Source organism: Columba livia, chromosome 4 (assembly GCF_036013475.1).
Source record: "Columba livia isolate bColLiv1 breed racing homer chromosome 4, bColLiv1.pat.W.v2, whole genome shotgun sequence".
NCBI lineage: Eukaryota > Metazoa > Chordata > Aves > Columbiformes > Columbidae > Columba > Columba livia.
In genome coordinates, this window is record NC_088605.1 from 65,703,259 (window position 1) to 65,723,100 (window position 19,842).

General features: G+C 37.2%; 2 long non-coding RNA genes across 2 annotated transcripts in view; one reads left to right on the forward strand and one right to left on the reverse strand.

Moving 5' to 3' along the window:
* LOC110355975 (uncharacterized) overlaps positions 1-19,842 on the reverse strand; it is a 171,629-nt gene that overhangs the window by 77,503 nt on the left and 74,284 nt on the right. The window contains exon 2 of the long non-coding RNA XR_010472628.1: positions 17,623-17,720. This is a non-coding gene — a long non-coding RNA (uncharacterized LOC110355975). The remainder of the gene's footprint in view (positions 1-17,622; positions 17,721-19,842) is intronic.
* LOC110364871 (uncharacterized) lies at positions 4,082-6,231 on the forward strand. The gene is made up of 3 exons (XR_002423923.2): positions 4,082-4,577; positions 5,791-5,840; positions 5,923-6,231. It is a non-coding gene; the product is annotated as an uncharacterized LOC110364871 (long non-coding RNA).

Consider the following 19,842-nt stretch of genomic DNA (forward strand, 5'->3'; position numbering starts at 1 on the left):
TAAATTATAAGCAAGGCCAACTTCAAGCAACACTTTTTAAAGGATCAGGAGGAGGAAAGCTGGTTTTATCAAATAGTAAAATTTTCCCACCCCCGCCCCCACTGTTTTACTAAAAGTTGAGGCTCACGTGTAAAGCCTACATCTCCTCTCAAACATGGATACCTACCTAACATCTCTAATCATGTTACTTTTTCCATTTCAAGAGCCTACATATGTGGGAGGTCAAGCCTACACATTAGTGATTACAGGACTACAGCAGAAACTGCCTTCCACAGTCACAGAATTCAGTTTAGAATCACAAATTTCTTAAGTTCAAGGCCACGTGACAGATGATGTCTTTCAAAGATGCATATACACAAGCTTATTTTTTAAGAATATTCTAATCTTCCTGACTAGTAAGGGGACTTCCTCCCATGCTGGAGGCAGAAGGTAGATACAGAGACACATGTAATACATTCCCACATTTTCACAGAATCACAGAATGTCAGGGATTGGAAGGGACCTAAAAAGATCATATAGTCCAATTCCCCTGCCAGAGCAGGAACACCTACATGAGGTTACACAGGAAGGTGTCCAGGTGGGTTTTGAATGTCTCCAGAGAAGGAGACTCCACAACCCCCCTGGGCAGCCTGTTCCAGTGTCTGTCACCCTCACTCTGAAGAAGCTTCTTCTCAAATTTAAGTGGAACATCTTGTGTTCCAGTTTGAACCCATTACCCCTTGTCCTACCCTTGGTTGTCACTGAGAAGAGCCTGGCTCCATCCTCGTGACACTCACCCTTTATATATTTGTAAACATTAATAAGGTCATCCCTTGGTCTCCTCTTCTCCAAGCTAAAGAGCCCCAGCTCCCTCAGCCTTTCCTCATAAGGGAGATGCTCCACTCCCTTCATCATCTTTGTTGCCCTGCACTGGACTCTCTCCAGCAGTTCTCTGTCCTTCTTGAACTGAGGGGCCCAGAACTGGACACAATATTCCAATGCAGTCTCACCAGGGCAGAGCAGATTTTGCCTCAAGAGCACAGCAATTTTGCTTACATCTATCTCCAGAACAAGCAAGCACAGCTATTTAACATGATGCAATTAAGTGGCTTCCTAATCCAAATCGTCCTGCTTTTAGAAGTTACAGAAGGACTCATATCTAACTAGCAAATGAGCTGTATAATTAACATCAACCATATGATAACCGAATCTGATGAGTGCTCTGACATTGTCAAGGATATAGAACTATGATGTCTTGTTATGAGCACTTATTGTACTATGGTTTGTATTAAAGAGCAATAAATATTTTTCTCTGTATATTATTATAAATTTTACATAAGTTTAAAATAAATGCTTTGCTTTCTTTACATGGGAAAAATAGTAACATAGCCTGTCTGTGTTTTTCTTTAAATATTAAACAAAACAAAAATGAATCAGTTATGTAAATGGATACATCAGAGGCAAGTCCAGAGAGCACACAAAGCTGCCCAGGAGAAGGCTACCTAGCGTTTTGCACAAGTGCATTTGAATGTGCCCCTTTTGCAGCTGCCTCCCTGCATTGCCAGCAGTTGGTCAAAGCACCCCTGGGTGCTCTACTTGACATCAAATGGTGATCCATAAAGGGTCAGGTTCAGGGGTCAAGTGTTTCTCAGCAGACAGTAGCCTTCTGGCCCACCTCCTTCCCCAGGCCAAGGACAGGCTCTCCAGTCCCTAGGGGTAACAGAGCCAGAGAAAAATTGAAGTAGGTGCCTTAGTTCGCCATTGAAAGATAACCATAAGTAAGCTCTTTCCCTGGGCCATATCTACAGGAGGAGGCAAGACCTCTGTCCTCTGGGGTGGGTGACTAATTCACATCATAGTCTTAGATAACTACACGACCTGTCCTAGACTCCTCATTCCTTCGGGGTCAATGAAGAAAGGCAAAAAAATTTAATATGAGTCACTTGACCTGTTTCAGATGTTTACTATAATGCCAACCACCCTACGGAGCCAGGTGTCCTGTGGTAGAAGTCCTTGTATGTCACCATTTACTGTGAAAGGGACCAAGGACAGTAAGTTCAAAGGTATAGAAACGTGCACCTGGTCAGGAGCATACTATCCAACTAGCCAAATAAGCAAACCAAGTGATCCCACCTCATTCCTGGAGTCCTGCTTCCCTGTGCTGTGTCTTCTTTGGCCAAGTCTCATATGTCTTGCTCACAAAATGACAGCTCTCTTTATTGCAGCTAATGTTGCTATGCAACCTTTGTGATGGTGGTTGCCTCAGTTCCATTCTTAGGACTCTCAGGCTCACTTCCCACCTGAGTTTCACAAGGTGGGACATTTCCATGTATGTCAGAGCACGTTCTATTCTTACCCTTGGGGAATTTTGGTTGTAAATATGGAGTTTCTTCCTCTTGACAATTTTTAGAAGCTGTTACCACAGACTTGCATTTTTTCAGTATATATGAGCTTATGAGATCGGAGGCTTGTGGTATGTTTTGTGGGCAATAGTAATCAGCCAATTAAAATAGACAAAAAATTATAGAGAAAATGGGCTTTGTAAATGATATCTACCAGTTCAACAGTCTACAGTGTAATAGAGCACAAAACAAGAAAGAGCTCAAGAACTGTCTTTCAGGGTGACTACTGAATCTGATATACTGACGATGATACTTCTCGCATTTTTTGAAAAACCATAAAGGCCCTCCTTTTATTTTATAGATGGGGAATCTTAAGCAAATAGTTGGAACACACGGGAAAACAATTATCATTCATTGTAAAGATAAATTAGCTATTTGATACTTTTTCTGTTAATATATATACCAGTAAAAAAAAATATATATATATATATATACATTACTAAATGCAAAAGTCAGCAGTGAAAGTTCTGATCTCTTAATCTTGCATACACTGAGGCAATGATTTTGTAAAAGTTTGTAAAATTACTGAATTGAGTCAGGTCACAGCTCTTGTGTGACTGTGTACAGCAAAACCCACAGATCTAACTATCACCATCCCTATTTATTTTGGAGGATTACTTTTAGTCAAATAAGAGTGAGCTTCTCTTACATTATTTATCACTGCATAAGTGAAACCAAAATTCAACATGATCATATCTGTAGTCTACTTCATAGGCCATGTGAGTCCTCTTTACAAACAAGAGAGATTGGTGATGCTCTGTGACAGCTGGTCTGCCTCTCCCTGTATTTCAATTGTGAGTTACAAAAAGCCTGCAGAAACTGGTTTTTTCCTTATCTGTTTTTCTGGTTTTACATCTAGGCCAACAGGAATCTGGTTCACGATCTAAGTTCCTAAGCAATATAATCAAACAAATAAATAATATTAACAAAGGTGGTCTGTATGTGAGCTGTGCAGTCTCTGTGTGGACTATATCCATTATTTGGATTTTTTTTTTTTTAAGAACAAAGATTTTCCATTTAAATCAAAGACATCTTCACCCTAATCCTGGATGTTCCCAAAAGGAGGTGTTAGTATAACTTAAAAAGACAATGACAGAAAAATAAAAACAATTGACTTTGGGGAGTATTAACCTCAGTTGTATTGCAGTCCCTTCTTGTTCAGATTGCACATATAGACACTGTTCAAGAAAAAGTTTCCCTGCTCCACAGGCACTATTTTGGAGATATTTCCTCACAACATAGCCACTTACTTCAAACTTGACCTAATGCCCACCAATGTCAACTAGAGTTTTCTGTCAACTTTAATAAACACAGGGTTCTTTGATGATTTTAGTGGAATTGCTAAGGAAGTGATCTTCAGTTTCAAATACAGTTTTCTCCTTGCTAAAGAGAGCTAAGAAGTGCTAAACTCTTGGCATTGACTTGAACCTGTCTCAGAGGTGGATGCAGGGTTACATTTGTTAATTCTATGTGCTGATGCTCTAGTTCACAAGGGTTGTGAACTCAGGGATCTTGCAAAGCTGGACCATGTTTGCAAGAGCCTGAGCTCTTTAATACCAACCTGACTCCTTCAAGTGCTTCTCCTAAAGCCACAACACTACTCCTTCTGTGCCAAGGTTACGTGTTCCCATACTACAGAAGGGGTGAACAAAGTCCAAAAGAAAAGGAAAGCTGGTCTCCTGTCAGAGCCTTGGCTTATCTCAGCATCCCCCTATTTTTAACTCGATTGCAAATGATATTTGTGATCAAAGGGCCAGAACCCCTGGAGGAGCTTAGGCGAACAGCGTGGTGGCCGCAATTCTTCCTGATGATTTGTAAGCAGGAAAGGACTCCTGACATGAAAGACAGCTTAAACAGCACAAGAATAGCAATAAACCAGCTGTAAAATGTTTAACATTGCCCTTGAACTAATGCAAATTGTTCCAAACCATTTTCTTTTCTTTTTATTATTTTTTTCCTTTTCTTTTTTCCTTTTTGCAGTCTCTGGATGCCCTGCTGGGACTTTTAAACAGTCACATGCTCACCATACAAAAGCCTACATAAGTGGGGAAATACAGTGCACTAATGTGTTTAGAATAAGGGAACCAAACAACGTCCACAAGTCAGATCTGCTGCCTTCCTTTCTTTTGTTCGAGGAAGTGTTCATTAATGACAAGCATGTTTACTGACTGAGCCTCTAGACAGAAATGTTGAAAGGTAATTTATTAGCTTAAAATACTCAATGAAGCTATTGAAGAGATAGTTAACAAAGTAAGCAAAAACTGAATATTCTGAAAGTAAATTATTTGGGTCACTGATTATTTTAGATGTTTAGAAAATGACAGTATTAACTTTCTGAACTTCAGTAAGTTTAAAGACAGGCAATAATACCTGTTTATAGAAATCACACTTCAAGGGCATGCTCTCTACCATAATTGCTCCCCACAGAAATTGTCCTACAAGAGTCTTACAGACTTCCCTTAATGTCATTTTTAAAAGCATTCTTTTTTTTTTTTTTTTCACGTGGATCTAAAGTAGATTTTTCATGTCAGGCAATGACACATGCCCTTATCACCAGCAATTAGTTATAATCTTTTAAAAAGTTCCAGTATGGAATAAAATATAACCTTGTAGTAATTAGTGATAGTAAAGACCAATGAGATCATCAGTTCAGTTTCAAAAAATGTTGAGTACTGAGACAACTCTGTAAGGCAAATTGTATCAGTTTTTAGAAAAAGACTAGTAACTAAAAATTAGTTGTTTGGTGCACATATGTGTGTTTAATAAATTAAAATTCTCCAGTACATCTGTTCTCTTGTATCTGCTTCTTCATGACAATTCTTGTGGCCCTAAACCAACTCATTCTACCTCCCCACTCAATTTTTTTTTCCATTCCTCCCTACTGTTCCACTGGTCATTGTATAAAAAATTCTTATTAAAAAATGAAGAAATATATTGACAAAAAACAGTATTTCAAAGAGCACTTAGGTATACATTTAACTCAGTTAGAAGAAAGTGGAATTTAACTAGAAGTTTAAAGTCAAACCACACAAATCTATCAGTCCTTATTGGGGCGGGTGCCTAACTCTTTTTAAGGTTAGAAAGACAAATCAGAAATAACATTTAATAAATAAAAGAGAAAAAAAAAAAAGAAAAAGAAAAATTATTCACTCTTAGCTGCAGTCAAAAATCAAATTGAAGACCTTAAAATATGTCTAAATTCAGGAAAATTTTACATCCACCACCATATTCATAACTTTATAATATGCTGTATTCTAACTCATAGGTCAACTGGCCTCAAAAAAAAATCCATGGTCATAGGCACTTTTACCACCCCTGTATGCTAGTCTTTGGTTTCCCTAATTCCCACTGTTCATCAAATTAACTTCAGTTCAGTATGGTAAGAAACACCACTATTTGAACTCTACAGGTGAGCAGCAGGCAGAGAGAGCTGTACATCCACAGTCATAAATGGATGAGGTATGTGACCTGCCTAGGAAGTGACCTCAGGAATCCATATCCCAGTATATCCAGCCATATGTCTTCTGATTTCATCCTCTAGGTATTTCTCTGTCTAACGATGACAGCACATGCCCTGTACTGTGTGGGAACCTCTTCAACTCTTATTTCTGGTGATGCTGTAAACAATCGCCAACTATAGAAAGGACATGGGTCTTGGAATTCTTTAAACTAGCATTGTTTGAGGTCCTGTACTCAACCACAAAGTAAAGCATCTAAAATGTTTTCAGCTCTCAAATATGATGACCATGAAATACAGTTGGTTAACATTTTACGTTAAGAATCAACATTAGTGTTTCTTTAATTTAAATTACCTCATGCTCAGTAAAAACATTCTATTGTTCTATTTTATTGAAATTGTCAATGACTTAAGAAAAGCTGCAAGCATTTTACTGACTTTTGTTATTATTATTTTGTTTTCCATCTTTTTCACAGATACATTATGAAATAACTATAAGATTTGCAAAGTTTTACAGCATGTCACCCACCTAACGGGGAAAAAATAACTGTCCAGATTTGCCACTGTGACGCTTAAGACTAACTTTTTCAAGTGTTAGAGGTTAATAACACTTATTTCATCCATTGCTTGAATCTAATACAAGCAGTAGGGCATAACGTTCTGTAAAACTAGGCAACAGAGGAAATAACACTAATGTTAACCTCTAACATAAATGTAGTGGTAATTACCCTGGTCTACTTTTAAAATGAATGCCTTTTGTAGTCTGCCAAGTGGCAAAAAAAAAAAAACTAGGTTCTATGCAGCCACCAGTTTCCCAGGTAGAGCGCAATCTATGTTTTTAATTCCTTTTTGAACCATACCGCACAGTGACAGACAAAGATGTCACACAAAGGATTGGCAGACTATTACAGATATACAAAGAGCAATCCTTGGTAGTTACCTTTAATGTATGTATTTAAAATGCAGAGAGAGCTTCCTGGCAGAAGAAAACATTTTGCCTACTTTTTGTCTGCCTGAGATTCACACAAGCAAATTTGAGTAGAATAAGCAAATGATGTGCTCAAAATTAATTCATAATGGCTGAACTGAGAATAGATGTGCTCTTGATACTATTTTCTTTTTAAATCAACTATTGTTAAAACTGTCTTTTGAGAGAATGCTGTAAGTGCATATGAATACTGTCAGTCACTTGAAAGTCTCCATTGACCTGAATGGGACAGCCCCAGTCTTTTTGTGTTGATACTATACATAGAAACTAGAATTTCACAAATATTTTTGAAAGTGTTCTCACCTTTAAGCATAATCTCTAGGTGTCTTCATGCAGGATAGGAAAGAACATGGCACTCAGAGGTCAGAGGCATTACTTAATGCCTTCAAACCTAAAAAAGGTCCTCACCTAGTCCTGCTAATGGCATTAATTTTATAATAGACATCAGGTACACTTCTCAATAAAAAGATTCTGTATTCTCAGCTATCATTTATTGAGCATATATGCACATGTATGCATATAGATTGCTTAACCAGAGCTATTGGGTCCAAACATGGACCATGAGGCTTCAGACGACAGGAAGCAAAGGACCTGTGGATATGGAAAGGGGAGGATGGGAAACTGGGTGGACATGTAAGAACAAATGGTTTATCATGTTATTTCAAATGAAACCTAGTTGTTTAGAAAGAAAGAGGAGAGAGGCCAAAATAGAGCTAAGCCTAAGAGGTGATTCAACCAGGTTTATATCAAGAAAATAGTACTTGACCATTACAGAGGGCTCCATGTTCAGAGCTGTGGTGCAACTCAAGAACAACTGCCAGGTCATAGTTCTGTGCCAGATAAGAAGCAGTGGGAGCAGTTAGAAGAGCCTTATGGACTCTATTCTGTTGTATAAACATAAGTGTTCAGAGCCACTTGATATTCTCACCTAGCTTCCAAATTCCTTTCTGAAAGAGCACAGACCTTTCATAGATACCATGTTATATATCCCAACCCAATATGAATGTCTTGCACAAAAAAAGGCTCACATGACACCATAATGAATAGAGCCCAAAATATGCCACTGCAACTCTTCGTATGCTTCTTTGTTTTATTGCCCTTTCTAGCACTGGAGTTTCCTGAACACTCAGAAGACAATGTGTGGTTGCAATAATGTTATTGTAGTTTTCTGGGGCTCACCTAGAACTCTGAACCACAGTTCTAACAACATGCTCTCTTATCCCTCCCTCAGGCTTTGAAAGATTAAATAATGCTCCAATTCATTGAAATAAAAAAGCAACATGCTGTGACCACATATAGCAATTCTCCAGAATGGTAACTGCACTGTATATAATTTTCTTCAAAATCCCTCATTTACTAATGGTCAGGGCCATCAGACAATTCAGAGTTCTGAATTAGGTGCCAAGTATTTGCTTGGTGGCTACAACCTGATCACTGATGAGGATGATCAAGAATGTTGCAGGGTATTCTTACTGGGAACAGGTATCATTTTACTATAGGTATTAACTACTAGAAACAGAAAAAGTTGAGTGCAGGGTGATGGTGATTGTAATTATATTGGCAAGGAGGTCTAAAGATGATGTTTCAAGGAATACTTGTTTAAAGCAAATTATAGGACAAACATACAACAATGAGAGAAAACAAAAACAGAGTAGTTGGTAACTTCTGCAGAAAGGCTAAAACTTGAAAAGGAAAATAGCAATGAAAGAGATTTTGAGTTACGTACTTCTCTGATTAACTTTGGATATAATATAGTAACTTTGGGCACAGAGTCAAAATGAAGAAACCTGCATTTCCAGCCATTCTTCCATGAGCTACCTGATATGGAAGGAGACTGAAAATGGTTGCCATGCTGCCACACTAATACTCTTCAGACGCATTACATTCACTAAATTCTTTTCTAATAAGGCAAGACAGCAGAGTTCTTTTCTCTTGACATTTATGAAGCCCGCAAAGTGGAAACAATCAGTACTTTGTCAACACCTGACATTTAGTCTGACCTTTTTTTCATAATTATATTAGAAGGCTAGACTAGACCCCAGAACATTTGGAAACCAGTTGAATTTATAAACAGTAAAATATACTTAAATCCACTATGCTCAACTGAACCGGTTCAGAGTAGACTCCTCAAAATTTAGCAGAGATATCCACAAAATATCAGCAGTGTAAGGTAACTTTTTCAGGAAATAGACCCAAGGTCTGTGCATAAAATAGAAGCACAAACGTAATATTTCTGTCACCATCCTCACAGACTGAATTCTTACCTGACCTACAATTATAAAGGGAAAGCACAGTTTTCTGAAAGCTTTGCAGAAAATCCTCAAGACTTTTTTAGGATGGCACGTCTCCCACATAAAACACTGATAAACTGCACTAGACAAAAAAAAAATCATTTAGAGTGACTGATTTTATTATATTTATTTATGTATTTTACTTATTTCATAACTTATTTCATATTCAAGTGGAAGTGTAACACCCAGTAGCTACACTGTATACAGGAACAGATTACATCTGTCTGCGGAAGAACAGCTATTCACATCTTTGTTGTTCTAACGATACAGGACATGTTCGGACACACCAACACAGCTATCATCCCTCTCTACCTCATAGACCTTTCACTGTCTTCCAAAAGCAAAGTTGTACGCTGATTAACTCAGTCCTTTACATCATTATCATTTACTTTGTCAGCAGCTTTCCAGAGTTTTTTTCTGGATCAGGGTGGTTCTCCCCTACCCCATTAAAAGAGCATAGCCTGGAAGGAAGGAAAGTATGACCTGTGTTGGAATCGTGGGTTTCTCCACAAAGTGTAGGAAGAGCTATTCCCCAGAGAAGTATTTGAACAAAACAATCATTCTGATGCAAGAAAAACAGAATTATTGTGGTCGAGCAGCTATGAAAGAAGTTATTCTGCTGTACCTGCTGTGAACAAGGCCCCTGTTTTAATTATGTCTGAAGCTTGGTGGCAAATATCCAATCCCCAAGTAAAGGGGGAAAAAGAACCAGTATTTTTTTTTTTTTCCATTCATTTAGTTAGCTGATTATTCCAAGTCTTTGATACTCTGACCTTTTGTTCTTTATGAATGTGCCCTGGGTATACCTATAGGGTCAGCTTAGACTGACTGAGAGCAGTTAAATCTGGTTTTGTACAGTGTTTTAAACACTCTCCACAATGCCCAGTGTCTGCCTCCTACCCTCATTTTACTCTGGCATGGAGAGACTCTATTCCTAGCAACTGGTGAGAGCTGGGATTTGCTGGGTATATTACAAAAGCAAAGGTTTTTCCTCATGACAAAACACAAGTACAAGGTATTGCTGGCTGCTGTAAGACCTACTGCTTACATGACAGCAGTGCTGGCTAGTGACTGATCCAGAGATTAACTTTGCCAAATAATCATGATAATAAAAAGGACTCAAAAAGATACCAGCATGAAATTGTTGGCCTATGCACATATGACTTGTGCCTCAAAGGAAGACCCCTGTCCAAAAGTATTCTACAGTCAGCTTTTGGAGCAGGTGTCTTCTAAACAACTTCAGAAAGCATGACAGAAAAATTTATTAAAAAAAAAAAAAAAAGGAAAATTCAAGACAAGATGCTTCAGAATACATTATTTCAAAAGCCTAATTGCACTGAGGGATTTTGATCTTAATTGCAATTTTACATTATATGTTTGATATATTGTTCAAACACAATTAAAATTCTCCTAATTCAAGCTGAAAGGAGATGCTCTGGCAAACTCAAACAAAACAATTGAAAGATATAAGCATAGGAAAGGACAGGCCATTTTTGCTACTAATGTTAGCCTCTTTCTTTCTGTTGGATACATAGGGGACCTAGGAAATTAAGTTTCTAACTTGTATGACTAAAATTAGGCCATACAAATAACCTGTGAATATTGCCTTTGAGGTTTTATTAAGTACAATCTTATTTGGTAGGAGTTCCATTATTTTCAAGTCCATGAAAGAAAAAAGCACCATGTTTCCTAACACATTAGCAGCAGGAGTGCTAAGCATAAGCTTTTCCAAAAGGCCTGGTTTTCAGACCTGTCTACAAACCAGTGTACTTTATGTGATCCCCAATCTAAAACCAGAAAGATTTGCATATTCCTACCATTATTGGAACACAAATTATGAACAGTGTGTTCATTTCTCCTTCCCTCCGTGTTTTCTCCCCTGCCTGTATTTCAGCATCCTTTATGTCCATTACATCCAGTGCATTCAGAGGTTCTGTATACTCCCCCTCACAAGTGTATTCAGAACAGAGCTGAGCAGTTGCAGCAACTCCAGTGTTATTGATTCAATGCAATTTAGCTTTACTGTTTAAATAAGCACCTAGCCCTTATTCTGATAAGAACCCCACAAATAAATATATACATTAATACCTTAGGCCAATGGGCTCCAAAAGGCAACTGTTTGGTGGGACGTATCCATTACTTTACAAGTTGATGAACCGCAGATACAATAATTGACATCAAAATGTAAGACAAATGGCCCAATTGCTCAGTCACTCAGACAAAAGAGTTGAAAGCCTTCTGGAGGAAGCTGACATGGAAGTTCACAAACAATCCTATGGCTGCTTAGCGGCATGACCAGCCATTCTTTTCTAGCAGGAAGAAAAGTGGGAATGCTAAATTTGATTCACAAGCGTTATGAAGAACAGCTGTGTAATTCACTATGAAGAACAGATCTCTAAGAGGCACTGAGTAAAATTTTTCTCTGTAGTAAATGCAGGACCACAAACTAGTTAAAACAAAAAATAAAGCTAGGAAATCTCTAATAAATGGTACTTAGTGCAGAGATTAAGATTTAGATTAGAACCTATGGAAAGGATAAATACGATCCTGGATAGTCCCCTATGGAAAAACACAGAAATCACCAGGTGAGCCATGATGACCCAGCCTCCTCTATGTACTCTGTCCAAAGAAGGCTAGCGAGATGCACAGTCTAGTCAGAAAGGGGATTTGAATCATGGGCTTCAGCTTTAGATAATCATGACATTTTGTATTCAACGATTTGGGAAAATAATCTTCCTTTAAAACTGTTTACAACTTAAAAAGGGTTATTTAAAATTAAATCACTGGCATTCAATCTGTGGAAAAGTGTCTCAGTGCTGGGTTTTCATCTGTCCTGTAAATCTATCTTCATCTATCCTGCAGTAAAACCACGTAATTAAAGCCATCACTCATTCAAGAAGGTAGTACAGATCTATTACTGGACTCCCTCCTCAGAGGCCACTGTGTATTTCCTCCTCTTCCAATCTGCTGTAGGTTTTTCTGGTGCATGCTCTATGGGCAGATATTCCAAAAGAATTACTGTATTTATTTAAACAAATTTATATATATATATATATATATATATATATATGTATGTATATGTATGTATGTAAAACAAAAACAAAACAAAACAGTTAAGGCAAGTAATGATGAAAAAAAGCCACAAGTTCTGCTACATCTGTTTTTGTTGCACACGGTAACCAAGGAGATTAAAATATCCACAGACCTTGGTTCTGCTGCTCATAACAAAGTGCTTCTGCTTTAGAGACTGAATGGTTTCATTTGATTTTTTAAGAGACTGAAAATAAACACAATCTCTATGCATAGTTTCCTCTGTTTTCAGGAACTATGACCTTTGACTCCTGTAAATCTATTTAAAGCTAATGTCTAAAGATCTGTTGTTCCAAGGATGTACAAAACATACCTAAGATTTATGTAACAATAAATCTTTTCTGGGCTTTTCTTTGCCAATTTTATTTCATTAACCAAAGCTAGTAACCAAAAGAGTGGTACATCTTCTGGAAGCTGTCTAGTGGGTTATTTATTTTAACACAAACAAGCATTTGTTTGTATCTCATATTAACATTGAAGGCAGGTGAAGACGTAAGGATTTACTGTTACCCATACACATGTGCAGCAGCACTTCAAACAAGAGTTATTATTATAAAAACTCACTTAATGCCATGATAAGCATTCATCTCTGAAAACAACCCCATTAAAATAATCTAGATATGAAGTGTGGGCTACTGTACACAGCACTCTTGAAAACAATGTTTTCTGCCTCTCGAAAGTCATGGGAAATTTTATATTACCATTTTAAGACTCAGCTTTTGAAAATGTCTTGGTCCTCTTATTGTAACCTTAAGCCAATATCCCTACTTCCACCAGCCCCAGCCTATCACTTACTTAAACTGTCCTAAAACAATATATTTAAAAAAAAAAAAAAAAAAAAAAAAAGAAAACACAGCACAAACTGACACAATCATTATAAATTGGTAGCAGATCTTCGGTTTCAGATATATTACTTGCTATTATGTGCTATATGACAATGTAATGAGAAAAATTATTTACTTCCAAGAAACAAGTATTCTGAAAAGCACACAGTAGATCAGAAGAAATCAGCTGAAGATAGTTTTGTGCAAGTCTACTTCCAAAGCAAGAGCCACTAGTTCATCTAGAATCACCTCTGACAAGCTGAGCTAACTAACACAAGGTGCAGCCTACATCACTAAAGCATATTGCTGGTTAGATTGTCACACTTGGTCATTCAGACATAGATACACTATTGCTTCAAAACAGCTCACTCCCCAAAGAAAAAAAAATTAAGCTAAACTGATTAGGACAAAAAAAATTACATAGTAATAAATAAATGAATCAAACTGTTTAGGCAAAAGTTTATCATATGGGAAAAGGCCACAAAACCACATCCAAAAAAAGACAATAACTTGTTTAAACCACCAGCTGGGTCAAAACTAAGACAGCAATGGAGGAGAAAGGTTACATTACATACATAACTCATGGAAAAATAGCAGACTATGATCCATAGAAACTGGGAGTTCCACAGTGTAGAAAACTGTCAATGAAAGCTTAAAAATGAAGGACAGAAGTGCTAAGAATAACAAATAATCAAGCAAACATATTACTGGATGAAGTTTACAGTCAAGGAAAATGCTAAGTGGTATCAGCTAGTTACAAACACTTTAAAAACAATTGATCAGGTTAACAGGCGCAGATTCCTAGAAGACTTGGCTGACTATACATATGACCTGATGAAGTTAATTTTTAATAAATTTTTTAATAATGAGGAAATTCAAAAAGACTGGAAGAACGCTGGTGATTTGCCAGTAGCCACAAAGGGCAAGCAGGATGACCCAGGTAATTACGGGCTGTTTAGTATGGCATATGTTTTAGGCAAAATAATGGAAAACCAATAAGAGATTGAACTGATAAAGAACTCAAGAACAGGAACATAATTACTGTCAGTCAGCATGTTTTTATGGAAAGTAGATCCTGTCAAACATATCCTATTACATTCAAAATTTTGAGGAGATTATGTGTTTCATTAACGGAAGTAACTGCACAGATACAACAACCTTAAGACAGGCACACCTGATTTGTTTAGCACTATCCAATATCAATGAGATACATATCAATGGATTAACATCTAGCTTAAAATAATTTCTCAGTGAGAAACAGTCATTCAATGGAACTTTCCTAGCAGAAACCATGACAAATTGGTATTAGGTCCAATGCAATTCAACATTTTAATGTGTGATTTATAAGTATTAATCATTACTGATCTGCATAGTGAGGCTTGCACAGACAGAGAAGCAGATGGGGAGGACTGAGAACAGCAAGTTGGTGTTGGATGGACAGCTAAGGAGGGCGAGCTGCTCCTATACACAAAGCTGTGAAAGTGGTGGCAAGATGTTTAAACTCTATGCAGCACCAGATGAGGAGCCAGCAGAGACACGCCAAAGAAGGAAGCAACATGACTGAGCTGACAAGTAAGGAAAGAGCTCTGCAGATGCATTTCATATTCACTGGGAAAGGCCCTGCTGCTTTTTGGAAAGCCAGAGTAGTAGATGTCACAACAGTCAGGGACACATAGAAGGAAAATCTGCAGGTCTATGTGGTTTTCTAAAAAAAATTAGTTGGCTCATGCTGCCAGTATTGCTCATTGTTAGATTTGGGAACAGAGGTTTAATTGATGAAAATCAGAAAAAAGCTATATGAATTTCAATGAAGATACAGCAGCTGGTGAGTTTAGCCATGTTTCTCATTAACTAACAACATATCATCAACAAATAGCACACTTCGTACATTTGCAGCACCAAAGAACTGTTGTTGTTAGAGTGAAAAAGTTATTTTCTTGTCAAAATGAGCTAAGTTAGCTGATGTTCCCTGCCTTTCACAACTTTACTGCTGCCACTGATAGACATTTCAACTGGCTTTAGCTTGGTAAATATTTGATATTTTATCAAGTATTATGTCATTGTCAGAATATGGCTCACAATCTTGTTGCTTAAGCTTATATGGCATGCATTAGTCTATTGGAAATTGACATACAAGTTTGATTTCAGTTAAAAAATATGAACCAGAGCAGAGGATGAAGAACTCAATTTATAACCGCTAAAACTGCAAGAAAAATACAACTGAGAACAATGTTGGCATTCCTCTAAATAGCAGATATATGTGTGGTTGTGGTTAGAAGAGGGAGGGCAAAGCGGAGGATTTTCCAAACTAACGGAACATGAATTTTGCAGTGATTTATCTGGCCCTTCTATTCATAGAGTTTGTTAACTCCCTAAATAAAATGAGTACAGAAGATCATTTGCATTTTAAATAAAAGTTTTTTGCCTGGGGATCTCAAGTCATTAAGCAAATGAGCAAATAATTATGTACAAAACACAGCTAAAAGACAAAACTTAATACTAGCGGAACATCTTCAAATTGTAAGGCTACACCATATGACCTTCTGAGAGGCCTTCAAGCCTTACAATAATATTTTAAAATATGAACATTTTCTTTAGTCTTTGTTTCTTTCTTCTAGTCTCCGCATTTACATGGTGAACTTTATTTAACATTTTTCTTAAGAGAAGCCTTCATGAAATGCCAACTGAAATGTCTCCAAAAGTGGCCTACTCCTACTTCTAGTCTTCATACACACACGCAAACTACAGACATGCTTGTATGAGAGAGTAAATTCTAGTTGTGTCCAGCAGTTTTTATTAAAAACAGAATAAAGAAATAAGTATATAGCTGCATAATTAATAGACTTTTTTTGTTTGTTTCTTTCCATAACTATGGTACAGGGTGTTTTGTTCTTTCCTCATGTTTCTTTCACTGGTGGTAACACCTTATTCTGCATGTGTACATTGTACAAACACACAATCCAGATAATAGCTGGTTCTTTGTTCTATCCTCATCCTTGCCTGTGGAACCAGAGACCCAGAAAACTTTACCTTCCTTTTCCTGGTATTTTTACTCTGTCTTCATTTCTAAATTTCTTGTCCAGTCTATTACTGTTTTCTTCACTCTCAAAATGAAAAATACAGCCAAAGTTTGTCTTTTTACCTCATCAGTTTGGCTGTATTGATCTTCATTTTCAGTGCCCTTCCTAATCATCTGTTACAGACTGAAATTTAAGTTCCTTGTCATCAGTTTCCAAGTTCTGTGTTACTATCCCTTGACTCTAACTCTCCTTGTCAAGTTGTGTGTTGCCGTCCACATAGGCTAATGTTCAGTCTTGCCTCCTAGTCTGTCAGGCGTTCACAAATCACCTCTATTATCTGTTTCTCAAGCGTCTTCTCTGACAGAACAAGCCTCTGAGCCGTATGCATGGTTCTTCCCCTGACGATATTTAATGTCCTCTTAAAAATTCACCTCTCTTCTGTTGCTTACAATTAAATGAGACTACTTGTATTAAATAATTTTTTATTTTTACTATTATTATTATGTCAATTTTTATATCTTAACCCCCTATTAAATCTCTGATCTTTTATAGGAACTTAGCAGATGCGTTTGAGAAGACATGCATGAAGTCAGGAAAGGGATCTACAGAATTATACAAAATAATAAAATGAAAATAAAGAAATTGTTTAGCTATAACTCCACTGGCAAATTCAGAGCTTCTTAAGCCTGGAAAGTACCATTAGTTCACCTATTGATGACTTCTACCATTAGATCATCCAGTGTGACTTCCTGTCATTGAATTTCACTTCAGAATCCTACAGCAAACTCTCTGAAGGCTAAATAGTGCACCACAGGCCTTCAATCAGGGAGACATCAATACACCATTTCCTGAGGCTCCCAAAGTGGCAGGGAATTGGTTAGATGTGTCCAAATTATCCTCTCAGAAAATGTATGATGTGGAGGCCAGTAATTGTCATTCCTTCTCGATCTCTGCTGATTCCAGCATTCCCCAAAGCTTTGCCACTTGCTGGATGTAAACTTAAGCTTGTCAGGAAGAGATGCTGAACAGTATAGAGATGCCAGACTGGCAATGAGAATCAGAGACACTCAATTTGTGTTTTTCTCTACAGGAATTCCCCTCCACTTCTCACGTCTCAACAAAATAACCAGACTATCTCTGCTCTGCTTTCCAATAAGCTAGGAAATAAGAGATAAATAACTCTAAGCTTTTCAAATCTCATAAACTTACAATTTTTATTCAGGTCCAAAATTAAGGCAAATGAATGCATTCGCTCCCAAAAATTTGTGATGGGTAGTTAACCACATACACATAATTACACACCCAAAAAGAAGGGCTAAGATGGTTCTTACAATATACAGTTAATTTTGAAAGAGAAACATATTGCTTATTGTATGGATGAGGATCACTATTCATTTTGAAAACGTATGATTATGAAGACATAAGGATTACCAATTAGCAATAGCAGCAGCAACTCTGGTCAGGAAATGTCTTAAAATATGAATAAGCATGTACACCTAGATGGAGATAAAATATCACATCTGCTCAAGCCATTATAAAATCACAGAAATACATTTGTATTGAACACTTACAGTTTCTTGCTTGTCTTCCGGTTCTTCATTGATTCCATAATGTGTTGGCTTTGCTGAGCAATGTACTTGGGAAGTACAACTGAACACAGTTTTGGAAGCTAAAGAGAATTAAAAGAGAGCCTGATTTAGCTTGCAGTAATGGCAATAAACAAAATAAGAAAAATACCTCGTGAAATAAGTGTTTTTCTATAGAAATACTATCCACATTCTTTGCTTCTAGGGAAGAATGTCTCTATCAAAGTAGCTTGACATTTAGGAAACATTTAATTCTCGTGAGTGTGGCTTTGTAAGAGATCAACAGTGTCCTGGCTAATAAATATTTCAGGTCAAAGTAAATAAATTAGGGTGGTAGCATCATAATGGTTTAATTTTATAATCTGCATATAAACTTAGAGCACTGCAGTAGGCTTAATCTGATTTTCTATGCCTGTACCAATATCCAGCCATCCAACATCTCACAATTCAAACAAGTTCGGAAAACGAAACCCTACGTTAGTTTCCGTGATACAGCTTAGGAGTACATTGAGACACAGTTTCTAAACACTACCCTTGTCAGGGTACCTGAACAGATCTGTAAGACCAGTGATGGCCTTCCCTTAGTGGGAAATCTGACAGTAAGTGTTTAAAGGCTGGGGAGGAAGTGTTTCAGTCTTTTATGATGAAAACACTGCAGGGGGGAGAAGCTGCCAGCAGAATAGGAAGCAAGATTATGGATGCACCCATGTGTGTGCTGAACCTTGATTTACTGGGCTACAGAACTGCTATGACAAGGTGCTCTTTTCACCTTGTTGAATGGTGAAATTCGGTACATGCTGCTGCATTTTTGCCTCTACCCTGCTGAATTCGTATCTGAAGAGATAACATAGCATTGCCTGTGCTCACTCAAAAGGAGTTTTGACATAATTCACAGAGAAAGAATCAAATAGAATTGGACATGATGGAACACTATACAGACGGAAAAACAAATTCTTAATATTCTTAGTGTTTGGGAGCCAGGATAGCACTCTAAACATGAAAGATGTGACTACAGTATAAAATTAAGAAGTAAAACCAACAAGGCAATAAAAAGAGAAAACTAAATAAATAAAATAAAATAAAATAAAATAAAATAAAATAAAATAAAATAAAATACAATACACAAAAACACAAACACAGTTTGGGACATGTTTAAGGCCTAGCAGTTAGAAAACCATGCTAAGTGCTATTCAGTTTACGCAGTTTCCAATTCCAAGCTCTAGATGCCCCATCAGACATGTCCTGAAATATTACCATCTCCCTCCATTTCCCATATTTCAGAAACAACTTAGGAACAACAATGAAATCCCATAAATCCCATTCCTTTAGACCCCACAAAGGCTAGAGATTATGGTAGATTATCGCCACTGAAACAAAATTACTTCTTCAAATAAGCAACGTCAGACCTATCTCAACCACATTCAGAACTAGTAATCTACCTCTTCCCAAACTCTCTTGCAACCCCTTAAACTAGGAATTATTTCTGACTTCATGCTTACTTGAAATTTGGCATCCTGGAATTTTTTCTATTCTCTCTGATACTGTTTGTTGACTCATATTACCTGAATTTTTGCTACAGCACTTACATTTCCAGACTAGTCATACCCATATCTGTGCAGAAGTCACCTTTTCCTACAGCTTCCTAGAGGTTTGGGCTAGAACTGCCAATAATTCACTCTTTCTCCACACTGATTGACATCCTATGACTCTTCTTGTTAGTAGATGGGTTCTTCCTCATGAGCATCCTTGGGAAGCAGTATTCCTGCACACTGGAAATACTAATTAGATAGTCTGAAAATTGTCTATTAGGGTTTTGCACTATCACCTGTCCATTTCATACAGGTTTTCTGAGAGAAATGGGGATAATGATCTGCATATCCTAAACGCCGAGATAGACTGAAAGATCACAGTAGAGAATACCACAACTAGAATACTGTATCTTGTAACGTACAATTTTAAATTCTTTATCACCTTCTGCAAGGTGGATAGTTTTTCAAAGCTTGACTTGATATGTTCAGTCAGGACATACTCTACATAGTTTTATTCTTATGTTGTAGTCTATCCCATTACAATAAACAAACTCATCACTGTCATCACCCAAAGGTGGTAGAAGTTGAAGTGTGTTCTGCAGCAGCTCATTGTAAAACCATTCAGGCTGTAGCTTTTTCCTGGAGCTTATATCAGAAAGTAGCCTCTGAGAAATTG